At 38.8% G+C, this 27,533-nt stretch overlaps 1 protein-coding gene across 16 annotated transcripts in view; it reads right to left on the reverse strand.

Annotated features, from left to right (window-relative positions):
* Dlg2 (discs large MAGUK scaffold protein 2) overlaps positions 1-27,533 on the reverse strand; it is a 1,657,078-nt gene that overhangs the window by 1,179,360 nt on the left and 450,185 nt on the right. The gene's annotated exons all lie outside the window — the stretch shown is intronic.

The raw sequence follows: 27,533 nt of genomic DNA on the forward strand, positions 1-27,533 counted from the left end.
AAATCTCAAAAATAAGAGATAACATTCGTTTCTAAAAAACATAGAAAGGAACGGAAAGAGAATGTAAACTAATACAGGCCATAAAATTCTCTCTTCCATGGGTTCAGATAACAGTAGTGTTTCCATACCTTTGTTTTGAGAGCCATAAACACCATGATATCACTCCAGACCAGAGTTCAAAGAAGTATCCCAAGCCAGGTGGTCATTGTGGTACAAGCCTTTAACCCAAGCACTTGGTAAGCAAAGGCAGGAGGATATCTGTGAGTTTGAGCCTAGTCTGACCTGCAGAGTTAGTTCTAGGACAGTCGAGGCTACATAATAAAATCCTGTCTTGAAAATAAAAAGTATTTCAGTAATGAGGTAAAAGCAGAGGTTTTTTTGTTTTGTTTTTTAGTTTTATTATTATTATGATATGTAAGAGGATCTCTCCAATGTTTTAAGTTAGTCTTCCAAAATTACTGTTTCTAGGATCCAGGACTTTAATAGTATTGAATACTGATGCTGTGGGGGGGGGGGGTCATAGAATAAAGTAAATATTTGTAGTTTTTATGCCAATTGAAGAGTAGAAATATGCACTGTAGTGACTGGCTAAAAATGAGGAACAAATGGCTTGTTCTTATAAAACCTGAGAAGCCAGACCTTGTAAAAATAACCCTGCAGAACATGCTAGCACTTAGCAAGGCATCTGTCACTTAGTAAACTTGGAACAAACACCAATATTATATATATTGGAATATAGTTGTGGATACATCAGACCTACTAAATTGTTACTTGCTTACTGGTTTATTAAAAAATATTGTTTGGAACACAGGGAACAAGAGAATTGAAAGTGGGCTTTGGTCACATATTTATGAAGAGTAACATAAAAAATGAAACACTAGCTCCCCAAATAGCTTAAATCACTAATTTCTGCATACATTTTATATACTCCAACTTGAATTCAAAATAAAGGCACAGTATTTAACATACTTAGCCTAGACACAAATTATTAGATGAACTATCCTGCAGACAGCATAGGTTTCACCAAGATGGTGCCAAACAAGGAGATGAAGATAAATACAGTCAATCTCCCAGATGTTTCCAGAGTCAGATGCCCCTTAGAGGCCTAGATGATTTAGTGATACAAATTAAATCTCAAGTTTCCCTTCTGTTGTTCTGTGAACTTGCAAATAACAATAAATCAGGAAGTATTTAACAAAAATTAAAGAAAGAAGCTGTGACTCCTTAGGACATAGTATGTATTGGGTAATTATAATTAAGAACAAAAGTCTCAGTGACACAATCTGCCATTTATTGAGGTCTCATCTTAGATGGGACAACATTGAAACTTTTTATGTCATTGTTTATTGTTTTAGTTTTGGTTTGGTTTAGATTTTTTTTGAGTCAAAAAAAAAACAACAAAAAAACAAAAACAAAAAACACAAGCCCAGGCTAGCCTTGGAATTGAAACTTAGTCAAGGGTGAGTGGAAACATCTGATTCTTCTTTCTCTTCCTCCCAAGTGCTGGGATGAAAAACCTGTGCCCCATGCCTTGTTGTCTGTGTTTTATAAAGTGTGTGTTGGAAACGAGTCTCCAAGAGCCAACCAATCAACTTAAGAATCTAACACTACCATGTGTCTTATGCATTGATGTACCCATCCTGATTACATCATAGATACAAATCATACTGTGTTCATTTTCCTTTGTTTCTCATTGCTTTTGATCACATGTATGTTACTAAGTGATGCCTTTTCATCCTTCTCAACGTCAAAATCACACTACATACATTATTGTCTTTAAGTCAGTGTTAGAGCTAACAGTGAGCTATGCTCTAGTCTGTAATCATTCATTTTCTGGTGCTGTGTAGCAGTTCACTGTTGAATAAGCAAAGTGTGCATGTAGACATTCATTCTGTTTGTAGCTTTGGCAATTACAAAGGCGCAACAAAGCAAAAAGGCTAAGTACGTTCTATCAATTTGGTACTTATTATATTAACAGTATTATACAGTAATTGTTAATGGCTCTAGAAAGAAGGTATTGTCTTGCCTCTCTCCTATTTACCTGAGAAAGTTTCTAGGAATTTAAAATAGTCTTTATAGACTTCTCTTTAATTATGAGTCTTTTCAGAAATTTAGTAGACTTAAAAGTTTTTCCTGAGACCTTTTGTTTCCATGGTTTTGGGGAATAAATCACGGTTCACCTACATTACCATGTCTTCCTAGATTTTGTTATACAGTAAAAGAATTGAACCCTGTTGTGATTCCCTGTAAAAAGACACAGTTGTTGGTCAGGCTTGGTGCCAAGCACCAGCAATTCTATCACTGGGAGGCTGAGCTCAAGACCTGGCTGAACTTTATAATAGAATGCTTTCACACACAAAGGCAGAGATAAGAGGGAAGGGAAGGGGGGAGAAAATTAAGTTTGACAGACACACATTCACTTTTCTTTCATAATTTCCCTATACTGAGGTTTTGGGAAAACAGAAGTCTAAGATTTTATAACATTAAAATACATTTCAGAAAATGCAAACATATTGAGTATTTGCTCAGGTTAAAAAATAGTGAGTAATATTGTCTAGATGTAAAGGGGAACACATATAAATTATATGTCCATATAAATTATAATTATTGGGAAAATACTGTAAAACTTACATAAAAGAGACTTATTTCCAAATCACCTTGGTTCAACTACCTTAACAGCAATGATCATAGCAGGTAATTTGGAGGAGTGATCTCTCTTGTTTCTCATTAATTCAGTCAAAGTTCAATGTACAAAGTACATTTTAAATTACAGACTTGGACTTCTGGTTTCAAGAATACAGTGTGCTGCTAAAAAAACCAAAACTGTGCTGCACTCCACATTACTAATGGTTCATTCTGCCAAAGTAGAAGTTCTGCCAAATGTAGAAGTTAGAGAGGATACATAGATAAACGTCTAATCACCTGAAAGAGTCTAAGAATTTAGTAAAGAAAGACTTCCTGACTTGAATTAATATGGTAATTATTCTCCCCTCACTTCTTTCCTCAGTCTCAAATGAGCAACTTCCTCAAAGCTTTTGCTAAACTGCATTTCAGCCCTTTCGCTGTCCTCATCCCCTCATGACAGCATCCTTATACAAATGCCTCTCCTGGAAATGCCCTTTACCGCCAGAAATCTCCTAAATGCTACGCTAGGAATCTTTTTCTCAGGATCCCACTTCTCCTTCCCAGAGACTCGCCCCCTGCTTTGAAGCCTTTCCAGGAACCTCTCCTCTTCTGACTCCTGCTCCTACGGTCATCCATGTCCTTCCCTCCTATCTTCCAACCAACATGGTGGCCCCCTTTCCTGCAATGCTTTCCCTCACCCCACCAGTCTTTTCTCCTGAAACCACTTGCTGTGTCGTTCACAGTCCAACCAGCCTGCCATTTCCTCTGGAGTCCCCTTCTGGAAGGCTTGGACAGATGCCAATCATTTGATTTTCTGTGTCTCCTTTTCTTATGCCTTTATTCTGGTGATTACTAGTCTACACACTCATTTTCCATTCAGAGTCCTATCTGTCTCTAGTCAGCTGCCAAATCCTTGAGAGCCAAGCCTGAATTTCATTCACTTTGGTATTTGCAGTAGGAAATCTTAGATGTTCTGTGAATGACCAGGTAAACAAGTTTAAAATGAGGTGGCAAATGGTGAAGTATAAGACAGACAGAGAGAGAGAGAGAGAGAGAGAGAGAGAGAGAGAGAGAGAGAGAGAGAGAGAGAGAGAGAGAGAGAGAGCACTAAATAATAATCTGTCATTTGAAAAGAGAACTAAGCGAGCAAAACCACTGTCCCTCTGAACTGTGACCTAGGGAAGATATTAAAAAGCAGGTGTATGATTCTTCAGCACTGAAGCCTGTCCAGTAATTACAATAGATCTAAGAAAGGCTGGGCAAAGGCAAAGAGCAACTTGCTTGGCTGACCTAAAGAAAATCTAATTGTGTAGCAAATGTTAAATCTGAGTCACTGCCACAATTATTTCAACATTGTTGCCGCCTCCCTGGCCCACACGACTAAATTAAAAGACAAAAGACTAAAAGTGCTGCTAATTTCACTTGTATCTGGCAAATACTTGGACTCAAATACCAAAGAACAAATATTGGTAGTATTCAGAAATAAATGTGACGGTTTGGGTTTTTTGTTTTTTGTTTTTTTGATAACTCCTCTTCCAGCACCTCCTCCTGCTGATGAGAATTCTAAGTACACTTCAATGCCTTTATTGGGTCACTTAGTTCAATACATTATGTAAATATCATTTTCAAATAAAATTATATTATGTGTAGTAATTCCTCTATAAGCATTAAGGAGGAACAGGGAGTAGCTTCACTTTTTACAGGTGAATTAACACCAACAATTGCCCAAGTGTGCTGGCAGGTAAATCAAGACCTAGCGGTTTTCTTCAAGTATCACAGTGGAAAAATGACTCCTTAACAAATTTTTCCAGTGCTAAAGTGCTCTCGGGGAAGACACAGGCTGGTCTGGGAGATGCAATAGCTGAGTGGAGCTCTTCTGGGAAAGCTGCAGCTTCAGTTGTCTGGGTGGTACCCTAGAAGACTGAGAGTCACTGGAGCAGCTAGTGATAGGAACTTATCTCCGTGGGGATCATTTCTAAACTAGCAAAGCCTCCTTATGTCATCAGGAATATCTTCATTGACCTTTGGTCTCCTACAATGGCTGACAATAGGAAATGGTCCTCCCAGCTTCCTAGATTGATAGATTTAATGTATGATTTCTGTATTTTATCAGGAGGAATATGATAAGGAAAGCTCATCATTCTGGCAAGTAGTATACGTCAACATCCTCTTCTTCAAATTATTTTAGTAATAAGGAACAGAGACACAAGTGTTAAAACCCTGGTAATACATGTAAAACCTAATCCAATTTCAAAATAGTCAACTTTTGTCTAACAAAAGAAGCAATATAGACAATAATTCAACCTGCAAGGTTTTTGTTTGTTTGTTTTTGAGATAGGCTTTCTCTGTGTAACATCCCTGGCTGTTCTGGAACTAGTGCTTGTGAACCAGGCTGGTCTTAAACTCACAGAGAGCTGTCTGTCTCTGCCTCCCTAGGGCTTGTATTAAAGGTGTGTGCTACCACAGCCTGGAAACTTGAGTACTTTTGTAGCTAGTGTGGTTAAACCTTTTGTCAGACACTTGGAATATAAAGGGACATAAAAATGTCTCTGCCATTTCAATAATTGTACTGTTCTGGGGAAATAAAAAAGTATCAAGTTAAATAAGTTATATGAAAGAATATATATTTTTGTATATTTAACAATTTGAAAAACAATTTTCTTCATAAAACTTAGTGATTAAAGGTTAAATAAATAAATTATAACAACATTGAATTTGGTTGTTATTTTTACAATAAGAAGCAACATTATGATCAAGCATAACTGGACCACTGAATGAGAAACTAGGTGAATTTACATATTCACTTTCCTTTCACACACTTAAAAATAGCTTTGTGCAACTGAAAATGAGAATTTACTTCTTGGGAATTTGCCTTATATTGCTTATCCAGTTTCTTATCCATACATAATATTTAATGTTTCAAGCCATGTGTGATGGTTTACACCTGTAATCTCAGCTCTTGGGTGTCCAAGACAAGGGGATGGTTAAGGGACTGAGATTAACCTCGGCTAAATAAATAGTGAGTTCTAGATCAGCCAAGACTACAGAGTTAAATACCGTCTCAAAGCAAGCAAAGAATATGCAAAATATACCAAATAAACAACAGGTTTCCCTAGAGTTTATTGTAGCATCCTTCAAAATGGGGTTGGAGAGATGGCTTGGTGGTTAAGAGTACATGCTACTCTTGCAGAGGAAGAGTTCAGTTCCCAACAGTCCCATTAGGAGGCTCATAACCTCTTCTAACTCCAGGTCCATGTGATCCATTGCCCTCTTCTGGTCCCTGAGTATCCCCATCTTCCTGCAGAAACCCACACAAAGACATATAATTTAAAAATATATGGGGGCTGGAGAGATGGCTCAGAGGTTAAGAGCACTGATTGCTCTTCCAGAACTCTTCCTGAGTTCAATTCCCAGCAACCACATGGTGGCTCACAACCATCTGGAATGAGGTCTGGTGCCCTCTTCTGGCTTGCAGGCATACACACAGAATATTGTATACATAATAAATAAACAAATATTTATATATATATATATATATATATATATATATATATATATATATATATACATTTTGAAAAGAAAACTTTATGTCATGTGTCCCAGTAGTCAGGGAAATGAGAAACATGACAATCAAGTTTGCCACAGACCTTACTAGAAGATAATGCTGCCCTTAAGTCTTGATTCCATACATATGCAATCATAGATTTCCATATAATAAGTCATAAAGTATGCTACTCTACTAGCCAAAATAATATTTAAGATCAAACACTTTCAGAATGCTGACAGGATGAACTACATAGGCTCTTGGCTCATAAAGAGTTTCCCAGCTTCTATGGTCGCTATTATGAGGCTATTATTTTACACGGCAGACCTGTAAGTTAGCTGTCACTCCTGCCATTTTAAAAATGAAGTAGCTGAAGTTCATGGAAATCATGTTCTACATCAACTAATGTCCAGGTTGGAACACAAACTATGTATGGATTCTAATTTAAACTCCACAGCCATTGCTACTCTATCATACAGTTTACAGCAAGAGCCTTTCCTTAGCTTCAAATTCGGGTTCAAAAGAAGGTTGGAGTTGGAACATTAAATACAAAACAGTATAAAATGTATTTTTGAGATGGACATAGAGGTGGTAACAAGCTATTTTATTTTTCTTAAAGCCTTCATAAAAATAGCTTTAATATTGCAACTTTGAACAAAGGCTATGTAGGGATATTAAACCAATCTGTTTCATAAAAATCTCTTGAGCTTTCTTGGAAGGCAGTTTTATAAAATTCTTGAATGGAATCTGGACCCAGGCCTTGTTTCTTGGGGGATGACTCAGTGGTAACATACTTGCTTACAGTTACTACACATTCCCAGATGGTGAACCCATGGCTACATTTGGAGCAAGCAAAACTAAGAACCTGGTTCATGTTTCATCCTAAAAGGGTTTCTTCTACCTTAACAATTGATTCTTTTTTCCTAGCTAAAGAATCTGCTTATAGCTTTTCACAAAGCCTCCAAGCTTACAATGGCAACTAGCCTGCCATTTGTATCCGTGGTAGTACATCTATCTGCTTGTAGAAACCAAAAGGTTTTAAAACAAAAAAGAAGTCAATAATATGATTCCTAATGATATTCTGCTAACCTCATAAATCTAGATCAGCAATAGCCCAGTTGTCATCAGGGGGAATCACCCAGCAACTGATAGCTGCAGATACAGGGACCGATAGTCAAACGCTAGGCAGAGCTCAGGGAACCCCGTGGGAGAGGAGGAGGAAGGACTGTAGAAGCCAGAGAGGTCTAGGATGCTACGAGAACACAGCTGACAGAATCAACAAAGCAGCTCTCATAGGGGCTCACAGGGACTGAACCTACAATCACAACCTGCATGAGTTTGAGTCAGGTCCTCTGTATAAGCCTATGGTTGTGTAGCTTGGTGTCCTTGTGGGACTCCCAACAGAGGGAGCAGTGGGTGTCTCTGAATCTTTTGCCTGCAGTTAGGACCTTTTTCCTCCTACTGGAGCCTCATCCAGCCTCAGTATGAGGATTTATACCCAGTCTTATTGTGTCTTGCCAGGCCACGTTCAGTGGATATTCCTTGGAGGCCTGGTTTTTGTTTGTTTGTTTGCTTGCTTGCTATTTTTGGTTTTTTTGTTTTTTGGGGGTTTTTTGTTGTTGTTTTAAGGGAAATGGTGAAGGCATGGATCTTGGGGAGAGGAATGGTGGGGGAAGGGACAGAGGAGGGGAAGAAAGGAAACTGCCGCCAGGATATAATGTATGAGAGCAGAATAAACATTTCTAAAAACATCCTCAAAAAAAAACATTTTGAATATTAACAACGGTCCCTTCTATCTGGAGAGCACATTGCCACTAACAAAGCATTTTTAGATATTGGACCCTGCCCCCACAGCAGTACCTCGCCCCACAGTGCAAGCATCCCCAAGGGTTCCTTCTGTATTTCTTTCTCTTCCTTCTTTACAGTCTCCCTGGGAAATATTATCCACACCTGTGATTTCAACCACCACCTACAATGTGATGATGCTCAGATCTCTATTTTCAGCTTAGTGCTCACCTGGGAGCTGCAGGTCTGAACACGCAGCTGTCTACAGCTCTCTGGGTGTCCAGCGGAGACGCGAAGCCAACTTTTACACCATTTTCCCTATCTGCTATCTTCTAACGTTCTCGAGACATAAGGACTCAACTGCTGCATGGCCAAAGCTGAGAATATGCAAGTCTCCAGTTCTCCCTGCCACCAACTCGTGTGCATCATTATGGCCTGTGTTAATCATCAGTGGAGTTTCTTCTTCCTTTTCATGTGCTATTTTCATAGGTTAGGTCTTTACCTTCTGTTGTATGATAACTAGAAAAGCTTTCTATATGTCTTTCCCAGGTATTAACCCCACTACTGGGCCATCTTCCAACTTCTGCGCTGGAGAAATACTTACAGAATAAAAAACATACTACTCCTTTACTTAAACTCTTCAGAACGAGTAAGACAGTCATGGTCGCTGGCAATAGGGGAAATTCTGACACACTTGACTAGGAGCACACTAAGTTGTACAATGTCACTCTAAATCACATTTCACTAACTTTATGTTTCTCCTGCTCTGCACATAACAAGCACAGCAGGTATGTGTTACTTCCAAAATGGGTTAGCATCCTTTATGGATCTGATGTCTTATGCTCTGTCAGAAATCGACTCCTTCCTCTTCATATTTCAGGGTGCAATTCCACATTCTCCCACACCACCAGGCACGGTCAGAGCCTCGATTCTGATGGAAACTCTAACTCATCGGATCACACATATGAATGCATATCAGAAAGCCCCATTAGAATCTGAGGTATCCAGATACAAGCATCCTTTTATTCTTTATGCTTTCTACAGTCTATGAGCTTAAGAGAATTAGAGTCCTATGCCTTTGAAAGACAGCCGCATCTTCACCTTACAGACATTTGAAAAGAGCTAGATTAAGAAATATCCTCTTCTAGATTGTAAAATTAGAATAATTTAATAGTTCCTGATCTACCACAAAACCCTATAGTTATAATTAAATTTATGGTATATTAGAATAAGTGGAGTCACAACCCATCAAAAATTTAAGTTTCAGTGTATTGAAATACAGAGTAAATAAAGACTAAAGGCAATTTCTCCAGAAAAAAAAAACATTTTAACAGGTGATAAAAGCATTAATATGCTTAATACATGAAAAATTCACAATACATGAGGGAAAAGTGCTGTTTATTTTTTAAGGACATGATAAGAATGGCAATTCCTGACTGGAGAAACAGCGACTTAGGCTGCAGCTGTGTAGAACGCAGCTGAGAAATGCAGGAGGTTAGCCAACAGTGGAAGAAAATGGTTGTTCCCCTCTATACACATTTTAAGGTTGTGTGTGATGGTGGTGATGGTGTGGGGATTGGTGTGGTGGTGTTGTGGTTGTGGGGATGTGGTATGGTGGGTTGTAGTGGGTGGGGTGGGGTGTGTTGCTGTGGTGTTGGTGGGGTGTGGTGGTGGTGGTGGTGGGGGTGTGGTGTACATATTTCTGTAAAGAGTCCTCAGAAGGACATTAGGCATGCTGCTCTATCCCCTTCCTTACCTCCTTACTGCACTGACCCTCACAGAACCCACAGGGAGGCTGACGTCCAGCCAGCCCAGGGATGCTGCAGGCTGACTCTCAGAGCTGGGCTTACAGGCTTGGCCAAGCCCTTGTCGAGAGCAGTACGTGGCTGCTGGGGGCTTGAGTTCAAGTCCTACTGCTGAGACGGCAGGTGCTCTGATCCACGCCCCAGCCCTGGGATAGCATGTGTAACAAAGTTGATAAACCATGACAGGACAATATACACGGCTTATTTCCAATAATGAGTTTTAAATACTGTCACCATCACATACCCTTGGAAAGAAGCCTTCTTGGCAGAACTAGACACATATACATGTTCCCTCCCGCACAAGGTAGCCCAGAATTCTCTACCAGTATTTGACCAGGTGAAAATGAAGTGCTTCCTTTTCTTTGAGATAATATTTTCCCGTGTTTTATTTTAGTGACAATTACAGGCTTTTGTTTACCAAATTGGCTTTCTCCACTCTGAAATACTCAGAGTGGAGACAGAGTAAGTGACAAGTTTCTGTCTTAGTAATATTCGTGATGTGGCCCCAACTTGTTTTTCCTAATCTCTTTTCTAACAAGATAAGACTATGCTGTTTCCCAAATATACATATCTTGTGCTGAAATACATTTTCTATCTGTTCTTTAAATCTACCAAAATTATTCCCTCTATTTAATTTCTTCCATTTATGTTTTTCTCTTTAAGACAAGGTGAATAAGCTTGTCATAAGTAGTCATTGCAAAATTTAAATAAAGAACTAATTCTCAAAAAAAGGCAGATGAAATAAATACTGATTATGTAAATAAACAACCAAACAAAGATAATCCATTTTAAGGATTCTGTGGACTTGCTTATTATCATTCACATGAGGTTCTAACTGTGAACTGAGAAAGGAAGAATGGGAGGAAAGGGGGAGGGAGGGAGGGATGGAGGAATGAAGGAAGGAAGGAAGGAAGGAAGGAAGGAAGGAAGGAAGGAAGGAAGGAAGGGAGGGAGGGAGGGAGGGAGGGAGGGAGGGAGGGAGGGAGGAAGGAAGGAAGGAAGGAAGGAAGGAAGGAAGGAAGGAAGGAAGGAAGGAAGGTAATGAGTGTTCGGTGCTCACTGTACTTTGTGATCCAGATTCCAAGCCTCCAAACTCAGCTGAGGTCCACACAGGACAACGGACTTACACAGATCACTGGCATCTAGGACTTTAACCATTAAAGTGCACAGGCTCCCAAATGTGTAACTTAGTTCTTCATGGTGAACTTAGATATTTATACTGTCTTTGGAAATAATGATTTCTCTTCTGCAATATTCTAAATTGTTTTTGGAGGAATACTCCTATTGGGCTCTGAATACTATATACTGGCATACCTGCCTCCATGAATCACTCCTATCCCAAGAAGCACACTTTTATTTTGAAGTATGTTATACATATGAATGCTTGATGTCAAAGTTCTTGTTTTATGAACACAACTTGAGGCACATGATCAGCCTACAGTAAATATTCATTGAACTGTTATTGTTACTATTTCCACAGACTCCCTTTTCAATCCTAATTATTATTTTTACTCATATCATTAAGTTTCACAATAGTTTTAATAGCTTGCCCTCTATATATGTAGTTTAACTGAATCTGTATATTTGTATCTATTCCATTTCTCTTAGCATAGACAGGTCATAGATGACAAATAGGCAAACAGATCAACTGATAGATGATAGATAGATAGATAGATAGATAGATAGATAGATAGATAGATAGATAGATAGATAGATAGATGGCTGAAAGATGATTGAGATATAATTGCTAAATTTTTAGATGATAGAGAGATAATAACTAGATAGATAGATATGTAAAATTCTATCAAGTGTCAGAAATATCACTTCTTAACATCTGTCTGTGTCTCCCAGTTAGTCATATGTTGAATTTGCCTCATCAAAGAGATCCTGTCTATATAAGTAAAGCTGGACTTGTCAGTCAGGGCATATTGAGTAGGCCTTAAGGAGCCATGATTCATACAATCTCATTTCCATGGTGATTGCCTTAAATGCTTTATCTTCAGTCAGCAGTTAAGACTCCATGAAAATAAATTGAGCTTTGCAGTCCCTTTGGGGCTTAAAAATGCACGTCTGAAGTTTGTGCTAGGAAGTGCAAATGCATAGCCCCAATGGCACTGTCTCCTTTAGGTCGTTTGGCCTTTTCAAGGTGGGATTGAGATTCGGCTCCATTTCCCCAGAAAATTGATTATAAATCCTGTATCTACTGGCGCCCTAATTTTAGCTTCAAAGATGGACAAGAGTTTTAAGAAGGGGACAAAGAGTGTTTTTGCTTCCCTTGACTCAGATTTGGTTTCTCTCACATGTGTAGATATGTAATATAGTAGACTAGTTGAACACATAAAATCCCAGTTATAGCTCCATGTCCTGGATGGTTCCATTTTCTTTCACTGCACATACTTTTTATTCTAAACTGAAGAAATGAGAGTCCTAAAATGGTGTATGCCTTACACATTCACAGACATTGATGTGAAAAGACTTTTAAACTCATATAATGGATATTTGCTTATTTATTGCTTCCATTATTTGAACATCGGCTATACCTGAGACACAGAAGCAGGTATAGCCTTATTTGAACTCATTTTTTTCAGGGCTAAGAAAACTAAAATTAAGAGATGTTATGTCATTGATTATAATTTTTTCATCCATCACTCTCACCAAAGCTTATACGGAATGGAAGTCTTGTGTTGCCTCTGTAATACTATATGATGACTTGAAAGTATGAGGAGTTGTGTCTTAGTTTTGTATTCACAGAAATTAAGATGGAGCATCCTGGAGTCTCTTGCTGTTTCTACCAAGTTCATAGACCTGTGGTCTAACTAGGAAAACTCCCAGTCAGTACTTCTAGCCTAGCTTCAGTCACATTGTTTATACTTGTAACTGTAAAAGTTCCAGAAGATGCTCTGCACACACACACACACACACACACACACACACACACACACACACACAGACATACACACCAAACAAAGAAGCAAAAAAGAATCCTGATACCAACTGTTCCTAATTCTTTTCAAAATACCTATTCCCCTATTCCATCTAACTTCTGCATCCAGCTTGGTTATGCATTTAGGGGCCAGTGCACCTAGTGAATAAAGTACTAGATAGCAGTGATCTGAACAAGTCAGTTGGCTTCTCTGGACCTCAGCAGGGCATGGAGACCTGGAAACTGGAGGTTATCTGGCAAATGAAACAATTAAGGATGGGGTTACAATCTTAGAGCTATATATGAGAAAATATCCTTTTATTGCTCCTCAAGGCCTAAAGCCTACAGAGATGGACAGCTCACCATGGTGACTGTAAAAAATGCCTCAGGAAATCAAGGTCTAAGGCCTTTCAACTCATTGAAAGAAGGAACACCCTCTGGTCACAAGATCAGCATTATTCAAAAGAAAAGTAAGAATCATAAATACGAGTCATATATTTTTAAATATTCTAACTGCCACAATGGATAAAGTAAAGATAAAATTCAAATCCCTGTTTTATTTAGTGCAATATATCTAAACATATCAATTTAATATAAACAAAGTAAATTTTCCATATAAACCTAACAAATTCCATATTTATTTTATACTGGCAATGCATCTCAATTTAGACCAGTGACATGATTCAAAACTGCTTTCTCCTGCCCTGTGCTGTACTGAAAAGCTATACAGTTATATTCCCAGATACCATTTCAGAAATTTCTGAGTCTTTCTAACGCCGTGCACACTCCTCTTTTCCATGCCAGTACAGGATTGAAATTCACTGCAACCATTGAATTGATACAGATTGTTGAGATTTTTACTCCTTAGGAGTTTCCACCAAGGACTAGAACATTTCCCTTACACAAATCCAGCAAAAATAAAAATTAGAGAATTCATGTTGCATTGAAGAAGTGGAAACTTCTTAGAAAGGAGGAGATACATCATTGGTTCAATCTCTGTTATGAAGAACACATATTTATGATGGCTTTGCCAATGTTAACACGCATGAATCTTATAACAAAAGCGGTCTATGTAATAAACATTAGTGTTCCATGTCACTAAGGCTAATGCAGGCTAAATAACCCCGGCTTGTGCATATAATAACAGACAGAAAGGAAAGTCAAACATAGAACTTTGAGAATTAAGTGGAGGGGTCGCTTGATATAACCATGCTGGATTACACGAAAATGCAGGTCAACATCATAAACACAGTTCACAAAAACAGTAATTCTCTTCTGATTTTTGTGACCCTGCTATAAGGCGTCTGCTACAAAAGCTTGGGTTAACTCTTTGCCCAGCAGCATCTGAAGTTTCTCTCAGTTCCTACTCTACCATAAAACCCTATCATTTCTTCCTAGCATTACTGAATCAAACCCAATTTTAATACCTAGCCTTGTACTAAGGAGGTGGATCGCCTTCACACACCTTTGTATCATCAAGGCTTTTGTAATTATCTATAGTAAAAAGTGAGTGGTTGTGGACAGCAGTGTGCTGTACCCTGGGAAGTCTGATACTACCATCTTAGTCAATGATTTGGGAATATGGGTTTGATTTTGGAGATGCAGTAATAATGATGACAATATAATAGTAATACAGTATATTAGATGGTAATGATAATCACATGGCAAGCTTGTGAGAGCTATGTATAACTTATTACTGGTGCAGAAATGGCCACTTTTCCTTAGTGTCTGTACTGTCCTCTATGGCCTCATCTAGCATGACTGCTCTCCTAACTCACTTCCAGGAGTAGCAGATGTCTACTTCAGGAGAACCCCTCCAAAATTACACAGGAAACAGGGCAGACCTCTGGGATTCACTCCCCTCAGCCTGTTCAATAGAACTACAGTAGACAAGATAGACATTTTATGTGCATTTATGTTTCCCACTTGAGGAAATAATATCCCTTAGGACTGTGCCAAAAATATTTTGCCCAAGATGCTTCTGGAAGATTTTGTGTTACTGGTCACCCTTCCTACTCAACCAAAGCCCTATATTCTGCCTCTGGTCATTTCTGTTTTATAGGCAATCCAAACTGTGGCACACCGGGAAACTTTGTTTAGCCCTGAAGGAGGGGATAATGAGAGAAGAGGTGAGAAACACCTCATGTTGGAAAAAAATCAATGTTATTGACTGATGGACTAAAAGCAACTGGAAACAGCTTCCTGGCTGCAGTAGACAAGACTGAAGCGAAGGAGATGGGCAGCAGATCTCTACAAGGAGAATGAGCAGACTGTCCTGACAGCAATGTTCATTAGAAACCCACAGTCCTGTATCACTGATGCCCACCCCTGCCCAGCATCCCCTGCCCAGCATCCCCTGCCCAGCATCCCCTGCTTTAGTCACATTGCAAACCTAACTTGTGTGGTTCTATCTGAACCACAACAGTTTCAGGCCCAAGAGGGAAAATGAATACTTTTCACCGTACTCATGGACCCTCAGTTTTTCTTCAATGTATTTTGAATTTTTCTTAGCTGTTTTCATTAACTTGTTATTTCTGAAACTAGTCAATTACCTTCCTAAATATTTTATTGCAGAATTTCCTGAGATAACTGCTGCTTAGGTTTCTAATGGAACCAAATCCAGTAATTTATCACTCACTCCTCATAGACACAGATAAACTTTCTCATTAAGAATTGTCCCTGGGAAATAAAACAATACTTAGTCTGTAAGAACTACTCAGCCTTTACATCTTAAAAAAAAAAATCAACTGATGACAAAATAGAATGTCCGTGCTAATAAAGAAACAGACATGAAAATCCCCACAATAGAGATTTACAATGTTACACTAGAAACACAAAGTGATAAAAGGGAGAAAAGAGAGATGCTTTCTCTAGTGAAGAAATTAACAGGTCTCTGTGGCCTTGAGTCACACAGGGGACAGGTAAATGTTTTTCCTGCATTGAAATATCAGATTGAAGAGTAACCATCAGCAGATACCATAATAGTGAGCACTTTCTAATGTCCTAGAATATATAAATCAATGTCACACACATTACTTTGAATATGTTTTTTATTGAAGATGTTTTTTGTTATATATCGTATGTTCTGGTTATAGTTCCCTTCCCTCAGCTTCTCCCAGATCTTCCCCACTTCTCCACCCACCCAAATTCACACCCTCTTTAACACCCAATGAAAGCCATGGAAGTATTTTAATGTTATTTTTGGGGCATCTTTCACAGACAAAAAAAGATAACATGTGTCTTACCTAGTTTATAAAATTAATGCATAAATTTTAAATAAATTATAAAATTTAATTTTACAAGCCTAGACATTATTGTTTTACTTTATAACTGTATTGTTCTACTTACCTAGCATGAGTTTAGAATCGTCATTAAAGCACTTTTAACTTAATTAAAATCCCTTAAATTTTTTCTTTTTAAAATACTTTATCTGATTAACAAACAAAACTTCCCAAGTACTTAGATTACTTATATCGAATTATAAAACTTAAAATACATGTTCTAAATTTTCTCATCTGTGACAACTGCATTGTAAGCGGAAAGTTTTTTAAAAATATTTTTGTTTTACCATTATGAGTCAAAATCAGTCCCCTATCATTCCACAAGCAATTTTACAGACATTTAACTTGGAAACTTTTCACAGAAAAACAAGTATATGCATTGCCAAATGCATGCACTTGCCAGACACAAAATAGTAATTAAAGGGTTAGCTATCTTTATTATTTTGGAATTAATGGAGTCTTCTTGCATACCTGGATTTCTTCTCCATACAAAGCCAACTTTGTGATTGGTATCCCAAGTAATCATTGATGCTTTCTGTTTATTTGCCTGAGGCTGAGTATTGGCAGAGGTCTTGGCCAGGAGAGGTGCAACTCCTGATACCAAGGGCCATCTCTCTAGTCTCCTTTAACTGCAAGACTAAGCACTGTGTTATAGCTACTGCCACCAATTTTACATAGGAATTGCATCATAGCCCAACTTCCTGGGATCTGAGGTGTGCTGTGAGGGAATCTCAGCTACATAACCAAGGGTATAACATACACTGAGGTTAAAACCTACCCTCACTACTTCAGCAGGCAACCCATCGCCTCCTTGAAAGTATTTTAACACCCTTTAAGTGGACTTCACACTCTTCATGAGGCTTTGCCTGCCTACAGCCTACCTCATGGCATGAGAGGAATGTTTTCTGTTGTCTTCTCAACCACACCATCTAGAACACAAGCTGCAGAAAGCTGACTTAGTATTTAATGTAGCAATGATGAGTCAGCAGATGGAGACATGTCTTACTCGGGTCTTCTATTCAACATTCCTTTCTTTACCTTCACTCCAAGCAAAGCATGGCTTGGATGGAGTCTGGCATGGGACAGGAGCCTGCCAAGATAGACTCGTAGTTGAGGTTATCCATGAGAAAGAAGAATTTTTATGATATTAGGTATCACAAAACATCCATGAGCAAGGAAATGTATGACCGGTTCATATCAGGGTTTGAAGCAAAGTAGGTGTGGAGCCACTGTGGAGAGGATAAACTTGAAGAAGAAACTGGGAAGCCAGTTGGGATGTTCCTCTGGCAGGCGATAGAGGGAAAGAACCTTCATGGAAGAAAGGAGAAACAGATGATGCAGAAGGAATCATTTAGGACCAAGACAGAGATGGGCTGGAGAGCATTTATGGATTTATCAGATTCCACAGGGGCTGTGGAGTAAAAATGATTGCAGTGTTTCCACACTAAATGCCCGGGAGAATGATGATAATAAGCAGGTTGTCTGGCTGGATTCTGTTTAAAGGAACCTTTAAAATACCACTGTGAAGTATGTTATTTCGCTGTGGTGGGCGTAGCAACTGTGTTAGGGACTAGCTGCTGACATACTTGCATTAAGCCTACAGTTTTTTCCTTGTTTAAAGTACGATGGCAAGGATCCCTTGGAAACCCACATTCTGCATATATTCTTTCTTCCATTCCAGAGTGCATCTCATTTCAAAGCTATTCCAAGGTTACACCTGAAAGCCTTCTATCCTCTGTGAGAGGCAATGGCCTGAGAAAAAACGATGCTTTCAGCCCCTGCCTACCTGTGTTTATTTACTTCTCAAAAGAAAAGGGAAAAGTGTCCCTATTACAGCGCCTATTCAGACTGTGCTTAGGAATAATTATTAGAAACACAAGAATGCTCTTGGTATGTCATAGCAAAAAGAAAAGTTACGAAAGCACTTGTTCCAAATACATGCAAACTTATATGTTCACACACATCACATCAAAAAGCAATGAAGAGAACCTCACTCTGAGTAGCAAGGTCATAAGAAGTAGAGACTTTTTGCCATTTTCTATACATTATATAATGTCTCTAATGAGCAAATATTCTTTCACAGTCTAAAATTAGCTGAGAAATGCCAAGTATACGTACTGATCCCTCAGTTTACATTCCTAACGAGCCAGAAGGACAGCATCTAAAGATCCATCCACAAAGCAGGCAACACAAGCGCATGAATGTCTTTATCAGCTACCATAAGGTTCGAGGCTTGATTCAGAAGGCCGCCTTCCTCCCTCCCAAGGGTCCCGCATACCCCATTGCCTCAGTTTCCTTCCTTTCTTTCTCTCTAGGTACACTCTTACAAAACATCAGTAATTTGTAAAAATAAACAAGAATGCTCACACGCTATTTTTAAAATAGCAAAATCTTGGTATACTTGTAATCATGTCTGCCTTAATTCTGTTATAAAGAAAGACGTGTCCTATGCTTAATTCAGATTCTGTTCTTGTTTGTAAGAGTTAACATCAAAACAAGGAAAAAGATTTATTGTTTTATTGGTCATCTTCCACTTTTCCATTCTCCCCCTATCCCCAAGATAGGGTTTCTCTGTAGCTTTGAGACCTATCTTGGAACTAGCTCTTGTAGACCAGGCTGGCCTTAAACTCACAGAGATCTGCCTGCCTCTGCCTCCCGAGTGCTGGAATTAAAGGTGTGTGCCATCACCACCCAGCCACTTTTCCATTCTTAAGAGATAGGTTTCTCAAGCTACCAAACAATGCTGATTTATTTGGCAAGTCTTCTTACCTTGTTTATTACACTAATATCAAGTCTAGGCCTTGGCAAATAGGCATGTTTCTAGGGCTGAAGACATATCAATACGATATGAAGTCTTTTAAGTATAAGCACCCCTCCTCACCCCTAGACCCAGAGCAAGGTGTAAGTTACTGAGTCATGGGATTTTTCCCAGACTTTGGCTTATGGGGAAAAAAATCAGTGGAAATAAAAATCTGTATAGATAAAAGTATAGTAATAAACCAGAGAAAGAACCAGTGCCATCATAACTAAAGGGATAATATACAGCCCTTTGGAGAAGGTCAGAGTGGGCACTGGATTCAAATACCAAGGAGCTGGTCAAATTAAGAAAGGTGGGCTTCCAGGCACTGTCCTGTCCCATGGTTCCTGAGTAGAGGAATTGTTTCAGTACCGCAGATCCAACCTGTGAGGCCCTGTATGGTATAATTCTTGTATGTATGGCTGAGTCCTTCCACAGGCAAAATGGGCTTACCCACAAAACCTTTCTCTAATATTACTGCGAAAATCAAATGATTGACGTACACAGTGCCTGCTACACATTATGAATGGTCACCAAATATTACTAATGCTTTTGAGTATACTGAACACAGACTGACCAGCTAACCCTCAAGGCCTGGAGTCTTAGAAGTCAGTTCTGAATCATGAAGACCTTGATGAACAGAACAAATATGTCTATCAACAAATGGACTATCTGGTCACCTACCCTGTGCTCATTTCACCTATATCTTGCTTAGCACTGGCCAATTTGTGTAATTTATTTATCATCTTTTCATCTTTTCGTCTGAGGTAATACGCTTCTTAAGACAAGGAACATGTCTTTCGAGTGGTGAGCTATGATCCGTTCTGATCTTTCCAAATTCATTAAGAAAGGTAAATGAAGGCATTTGTTTCAAAACGGTCAGTGTGAATTGCATTCCTGCAACTATACATCTGCCTATAATACTTTAGTTAATCTTGAGCAACACTATAAACAATCAAACCTTTAACATAAAGATGAACAGACAGTCTGGATAGGCATAGCTTTTGATAAAGTCAAGTGCTGCTTTGAAAAACTTAGGTTAAGTTGCAATTTTAAGAAGGATGTGGCAGCTCCTTCCTTAAATCTCAGCATCTGAGACACTGAGACACGGAGACCACCAACAATCTGAGGCCAGTCTATGTCACACACTGAACTCCGAGCAAGCCGGTTTCTGCCAGAGTGGGAAAGCTCATCTCAAAAACAAGAATTATAAGTTTAATTTTTTTTCTTATCTGTGTTACTGTGCAAAATTGGGGAAATTTATGTGCCTATACATTTTTTTAGGGAAGTGGTAGTCAACTGTTCTCTGAACACATGGTAACCTGTTCCTTTGAGGCTCTACGCGTGGGCGGCACCTCCTACATTTCTGTTACTGTTTCTGAGATAAGGCCTGGCTACCTCACCCAGATTGACCTTGAACTCACAGTCAGCACGCCTCACACCTCAGCCTCCCTGTTACTGAGGTTACAGACGTGTGGCACCGTACCTGGTTGTAAACTTGTCCTAGGCATAGCCCAGTAATACTTCTCGATCCCAAGGATTTTCCTTACTGATGCTGATGCTGAATGGATACTCTCATTACAGGGGCATTGATTTTCTAGCAGAGAAAACCATTCACTGAGTAAAGAATCTATTCTCCTTGTGCATCGGCTCCTATGTCATACCACGCTAAAGAGGCCCTGTGGAATAAGTCCTGTGGCATGAATGGGTAGCATCCATCCATACTCACTTATCTGTCAAATATTCATTCCTTACTTGTCAGGTGAAGTCAGTGGGCATACAGGCAAAAGGAGGCATGGTTCTTGCTCTGCAGTGACTCACAGTAGACTTAGGCAGGAACTAGGAGAGCATCCCAGATGTCTGGAAGATGTGAGGCTAAATGCAAATTAAGCTCTACTATATGGATGACTCTGGTATTAGCCAATCTACCGTCCTAAAAGTTTGGAGGAATTAAAAGGATAGAAACTTCAGCATAACTAAGATTTACTTCTAAATGGTACCCATAATAACTGAGAACTAGGTCTCCATGTCTAAGGAGAGCATGATAGTCAGGGCTGCAAAATCAAAGACGCTAAAATGCTCAAACAAAATTCTATACAGATCTGAGCTCCATATACCCAATCTCCTGGATATACACCTCTCCCCTGGATAGTGATAAGAACATCTAAGTTGTCACTTAACTCTGAGACTTCCTGTTTGAAAGTCTGTGTCCCACATAGGAGCCTAAGTGACCAAGGTTAAGTGGTTGTCAATGAGTCAATTCTTAATTCTTCCATTGAAAACCACTGGTTTCCCCACTGGACTGACAGAAGCCTGACGTATGAAGTCCTGTGTGATTTGCTCACTTGAACATACCTTTGACATTTCTCTTCCTAGCCATCATGGAGGGGATAATTGTGTGTGTGTGTGTGTGTGTGTGTGTGTGTGTGTGTGTGTGTGTGTGTTATCATATATATGCGATGATAGATAGATAGATAGATAGATAGATAGATAGATAGATAGATAGATGGATGATAGATGCCTTCAATAATTACCTTGTTTAAGGCTATCACCAAAAGCCTCCCAGAACTCATGCCTCCAATTTCTTTCTCCACCTCTTCCATCCTAGTACTTACAATTATGAATATTACTTAATTGTTTTATTTTATACTTACTTCATTGCCAGATAAATTCCAAGGGAAAGGATTATTGCCTGCTTAATTCTCTTCCCTTTATTTCTAACACCTGGTTCTGTGCAGGAACCATTGCAAATGTTTACTAAACAATGTTTGTTAAATAATGCATTGGGAATGTAAAAGAATACCTTATGTTTGACCCAAGCCATCATGTAATAGGAAGAATTTTAAAGAAAAAATGTCGCATGAAGAACACAATCATTTTCACTGCTTGATTTGCTCCTGGCCTCCTTTAAACAATAGTTGAGGAGTCTGTGACGTGGTAATTGTTAGTGTTCATGATCTCTCTATCAGTGTAGTTATGCTGCTATCAGAGTTTATAGTGTAATTGACCTGGATTAAAGCTGGCTTCACTGGCAATTAAGAAATGTAACATTAGGCAAATCAATTAGTTCCCCTGAATAAATTTCTTCTAAATAATAAAAACATAGGTAAGCTTTATCTATAAAGTGGTAGCGTTAACAAAGAAAGCATGTAAGCAGTTCGGGAATGTAATTCATAAGCTCAACAAAGGGTAGCTACTTTTGTTATTCATAATGTCACTTATTTTTTATTAGCTATGTTACTTTAAAATTATTTGAATTACAGGACTTTATTAAAAGTTGTAAACCAACACATCAAGTTGGTTTATATTTTGTAGACTCAATACTCTTAAGGAGGGAGGTTCACAATCAGACAGCTATAACATAGGCGTGGGGTGAGCTCCCAGAGCATGTCGGAATAAAGAAGATGACAATTATTCAGCTGGAACCCTGACAGGAACCACCTCTGACTGTGTCATGAGCCATAGTCTCACGACACCTATGAGCCGTAGGTGTTACACAAACTGTCCACACATTCTGATTCATGATCCTACAAACCCTGCCTGCAAAAAGAATGTGTTTATTCAGAGCATCAGTATGTGCACACAGCAGAGAATGTGGTGAAGAGTAGGTGTCAGCAACATAAAGAGGCAGAGTTTCAACAGCTTCTCCTTTTGAGCCACCCTTCGTAGTTAAATTCCTGAACAAGGTGTTAAAAAAAATAAAGACAATAATATACAGTCTCTGTCTTCAAAATGCTTAAAATCCATCTGATGGATGAAAACATCTTTAAACATGAGCAAAATAAACCAACCAGAAGAAGAAAATCATATTGTGAGTGACATGAAGCCATGGAAGACAGGTTGCCATGGGGGCTGTAATGATGCCTCAGCGGTCAGCAATTTGTTCTATTCATGCATAGGGCCAGAGTTTGACACCCAGCATACATGTCAGACAGCTTGTAAGTGCCTGCAATTTTAGTTCCAGGGGACCTGACATTCTCTTCTAGGCTCTGTGAACATCTTTACTTACATGTGTGTACACACACCTATACATAAAATTAAAAATAGAATAAGTCTAAAAATATATTGGCATATGAGTGAAGGATAAATTGTATTTAATATTTAAAGGAGAAATTGGGTAGCTGGTATGGCTTAGGTTCAGTTCCCAGGAATGTAGATCCCCTCGATAACTTCTGAGAGTAAGGAGGAATTAAGACATGTGTAAGCATCAGAAGAGGGACCCAGTGGAATAAACTATACTAGCTAAAGCTCAAAGACAAAAATGGTGTGGGCTATCACAGAAGATAAAGTTGATAGGATTGAGCTTGATGAATGTCTGAATGCTAAAGTGTTGAAACAGACAATCAATAAGTTGTTTTAGTGCAAACTATTGATTTCTTCAACCAAATCTCAAGACCCAACTGTATCAATCAAGAAAGTAAATGGGTAGGTGCAGACACTTGGAGACACTCAGTGCAGCATTTGAACCCAGCATTTTATGATGTCCAAGTGACCACATAAAAGACAGAAATACATCGGATTAAGATAATAAGTCAGGAAGAAGAGAAGTGGATAAAAAAGTCTAAGACTCTGTCACTATCAATCAGGCATGTGTCTGCTCAGTACTTTTTATTTGGTTCTATTTGTGCTTATAATATAAAATTTAATAACAATCAAGCCCTATATTTTCAGCTCCTACCATCTAAATTATATTTTAGAGTGTGTGTATATGCTGTTTGATTGTGATGACAATTGTGGTTGGAGAGGAATATTAAATCATAATATGCTTCTCATTAACCATAGTTTTTAAAAATGTGCTTGGTTCTTAGAATTACCTAACAAAAATCTTCATGTTATTTTGCCAATTGTAGTTTTTCAATCAGTACCTAGTTGATTGATTTCTTACTGTATTCAAAGAACATTTTTATAGCCTTTACATGTTGAGCACCATTTGTGAGTGTGTGCGTGTGCGCATGCATGCATGTCCACATTAGTGTGCATGAATACAGATGTGTCCATACCACAGAGTATGTGTGAAGGTCCATGGGAATCCTCTAGTGTTGCTCTTTATCTTCTACGTGGGCTTAAACAAAAGGGTCTCTGTGATGTCTCTACCTCCCATCTCCCCATAAGAGACAGAGACACTAATTGTCAAGCTCTTACACAGGTTTTGAGGATTCAAACTCAGGCCCTCACTCTTGAAGTGCTTTTACCCCCCCCCCCCCCAACAACTCTCCAGCCTATGGCATCCATATCATAGCTATTAGTGACCATATTTAATGAATGAAAATCCAAACTTTGGATAGTTTTTTAAAAAGTCCTCAAACTATTCCATAAGTGAGGAAGACAGACTCAAGTGTAGTTTTGATTGAAATCTTCAGAAATCATGACCTAAAATCAATTCGATAGCACCATTTTTCTAGAAGGTTCTTGCGTTGACCTCAAGGAATTTACAAAATGAAAGAGCAGAATGATTGAATCTAAGGAGTAGATAGGCATCAGGAGTTACAGTAAAGAGCAGAAGTCAAAGTTCTAGAGATTCCAATCTTACACTAAGTCTGCTCCCAACACATGAGGACAGAAGGAACGTATGTCTCCTCTTTCTCCCTTAGTCTCCCTAACTGTGATGCTGGTCTGGCTTGACATTCCTGTCTTGAAATACTGAGCCTGTGTAGGGGTGCAGAACCACATTTGTAGTAGTTCCACAGGCAGCAAAACCCTGATATGGTGATTGTAAGATCACCTAGAAAATGGTCATTAACATCTCTACTTTCAAAAAATAGAGCTAATTCAATAGACAGGATGATGTGGCCATCTGATACAGCAAATCACCCATGTTTTCTCATCAAAGAGGTACTTTTCATACAGCACAGGCAATCTCAGATCAAAGAGGCACTGCATATCCACAGAATGAGCACATTACCTCCTTTTGTGTGACCACAATCAAATTAAATTGTTCTAATCATTTTCTGAAAAAAAAAATAAAGTTAAAAGGAAACCCAAGCTAGCATGATATGCATCTTTATAACTCCAGCAACTTAAAGCTATCAAGAAAACATAACATAAATAGTACTCTTGATTGGAAGTCTGTTTTTTTTTCTTCTTCTTCTTTTCTGTGTAAAGACCTCATTCCAGAAAGAGATTACAAAGTAACATAGTTTTCAGAGTTACACTGTAACGGTTGCCTATCATTTCAATTAGGTACTGTCCAGCTGTGTAACACCCCAGAATCATCCACTCCCAACTGTTTACAGCTCCTCACAGGTTTCTAGGTGTGTTAGTTACATGCTCCTTCTACCCATCATGCCCTGCTCTCAGCAGGACGGCTGGAGAAATTCAAGACAGAGGTGACTTCACAGTGGAATCTCTCTTGGTCATTCTGGGTACAACCAGTTTGGGCTTAATTTTTCCTTTTCCAATGACAGCAAAATTAGAGTAATGGCCTTCATCAAAGCCCTTTCCAAGTCCCCTCATACTTCAGACCACTCACTGTTAAATTTGTCTGTGTCTTGTCCTACACTAGAGGTATTATAACAACAAGAATTATTTTTCATTAATTTTAGCATCTAAGACTTCAGCATGTTATGCAAAACATATCTGTCATTTAAAGAATAACTGAATAATGGTGACCCTCAAGTTACACTCTGATGTGTGGGATATTGTGTGTGTGTGTGTGTGTGTGTGTGTGTGTGTGTGTGTGTGTGTGTGAGAGAGAGAGAGAGAGAGAGAGAGAGAGAGAGAGAGAGAGAGTAATGCATACTAGTATTTCAGCTTTAATGTTATTTGATTTTTATGTGAAAGCATTCAAAATATATTTCAAAAGTCCTTCTGCCTATAATATTATCTAAATATAACATTTGTCAAATAATTATTTGAGAGCAAAATGTGACATTAATATTGCATTTGCATTGAAAAATAAATTTCACAAGAGACATTTCTAACCTTTAAATTATAACTATCTGAAAGTTTTGGATCAGTGTAAGAAACATCACTTTGAATTCTGTCAGACATGAGAAACTACACACCATAACCAAGGCTTTTGCAGAGATGTTCAGATAAGTAGTTCTAAGTATCATGGACATAAAATCAATTATATTGAAACATAAAAAACCCCATTAGGTAAGAGTTTATTGTACCCAATCTGATGGAAACCCAGGTGAAGACCATTTTTAAAACTGTTTCACAAAACATTCTATTTCAGAAGAGAAGCATGCAACGTAAAATTATAAATTAGAGAGTAAAAAGCCAATTATACAAAAACGTGCATGTACACCTAAAATTGAAGTTAATTTCCTCATAAACAAGTCTGTTTTGTGTATGTTGCTGATAGGAACACACATGGTCTCTCTTTCTGTCGATTGTGCCAGAAAGCGTCAGCATTTCACACGGGTTAGGGAAAGGATTAAGAATTTATTCTCCAGAGGTCATCCAGGTTCAGCAGAACAAGCCTTTCCTTGGCTTATGAGTTGAAGTGAGACAAATTTCAATCTCAACTAAACCTATCAAGACAACTATTAGAAGTTAGCAGATGGAGGGGTCTTCCCGAAGAGGAAATCCATGGCAGGATTTCCTGCACTTCCTAAAGGTAGCAGTGAGTTATCAAAAGAGTCTCCCTTCATGTGAGTTACCACACTTCTCCTGAAAGAAGCACTTCATGCTTCTGAAACAGAAAAGGAGGGAAGACAAGGACTCACCCACTTCACAAAGCCAGGGGACTGGCCATAAGTTTGAAATAGAAGATGCACTAGAACAAGCCCACGTTGGTGTTAGAGGATATGCCCATCTCTGAAAACCTATCATGATGCTTATTAAGCCCACCATATTCAGAGGAAGTGAATTCATAAAGGAGTAAGAAGTAAATTCTATAGAACTCTGTTTTCTCACGTACAGCAAGCTTCCAGGCTACAGCGGCTAGAGACCTGGCCAACCCCTGAAATCTGTCTACTACCTGTTTGAAGTTCAAATGCTAGGCAAGAAGGTTTGCCAATGCGAACAGCCAGCAGCTCTCCAATAAAACTTGTAAATACACAAAATGAAACTTTAGTACCTAGACACATTAAAACACTCTCACTAAAACAAAAAGGGAAACACCTCATGTTGACCTTTTTTTTTTTTTTTTTCAGAAGTCCTATTTCAGCCTTGAAACTGCCTCTGAATTTTTTTCTTCCTCAAAGACAATCATTTCTTTTTGGACCTGCTTCAATAAGAAATATAATCTCAAGAAAAAAAAATTTAACCCAGGATGTAAATTCACTTAAATTATGCAAGTGGAATCCCATAGCTGCTCTCTCGTGCTTCTTGCTGAATGAATAGTGGCAGATAAACCTTTCCAATAATAACATCGTCCTCGCTGGTGACAAGGGGTAAATCTCCCAAACTTGAGCTCAACTTTGGAGCCTTATTAGCTACAGCAAGAGGATGTCAGCGAGGTGACAGCGCCGGGGCAGCGGCACCCACGCAGTCTAAGCCAACAGCCCACCCTGAGCTGAGAATCTGTGTGATTAATATCAGCAAATTCCCGATGCTCGTCATCTTCATTCAACACATAGGATGCTCGGGTACCCCACAGTTCACATCCTAATGCCATTCCAGCCGCTACATTCAAACCCCCGGAGCTCCTATAACAATGAAGCTGCAGGAACAAGAGCAGCTTACAGCACTTTCAAAAGGAAAGGCTAAATCCTAATTTACAGCCGGATCCATAGCTTGTTACCTCCGCTGATTTCTTGGTGCTGGCCTACCGAAATAATTCCAATCTTTTCCTCCCCCCTCTCCACCCTCCAAGAGTGAGCCT

This window comes from Microtus pennsylvanicus, chromosome 18, assembly GCF_037038515.1.
Source record: "Microtus pennsylvanicus isolate mMicPen1 chromosome 18, mMicPen1.hap1, whole genome shotgun sequence".
Lineage (NCBI taxonomy): Eukaryota > Metazoa > Chordata > Mammalia > Rodentia > Cricetidae > Microtus > Microtus pennsylvanicus.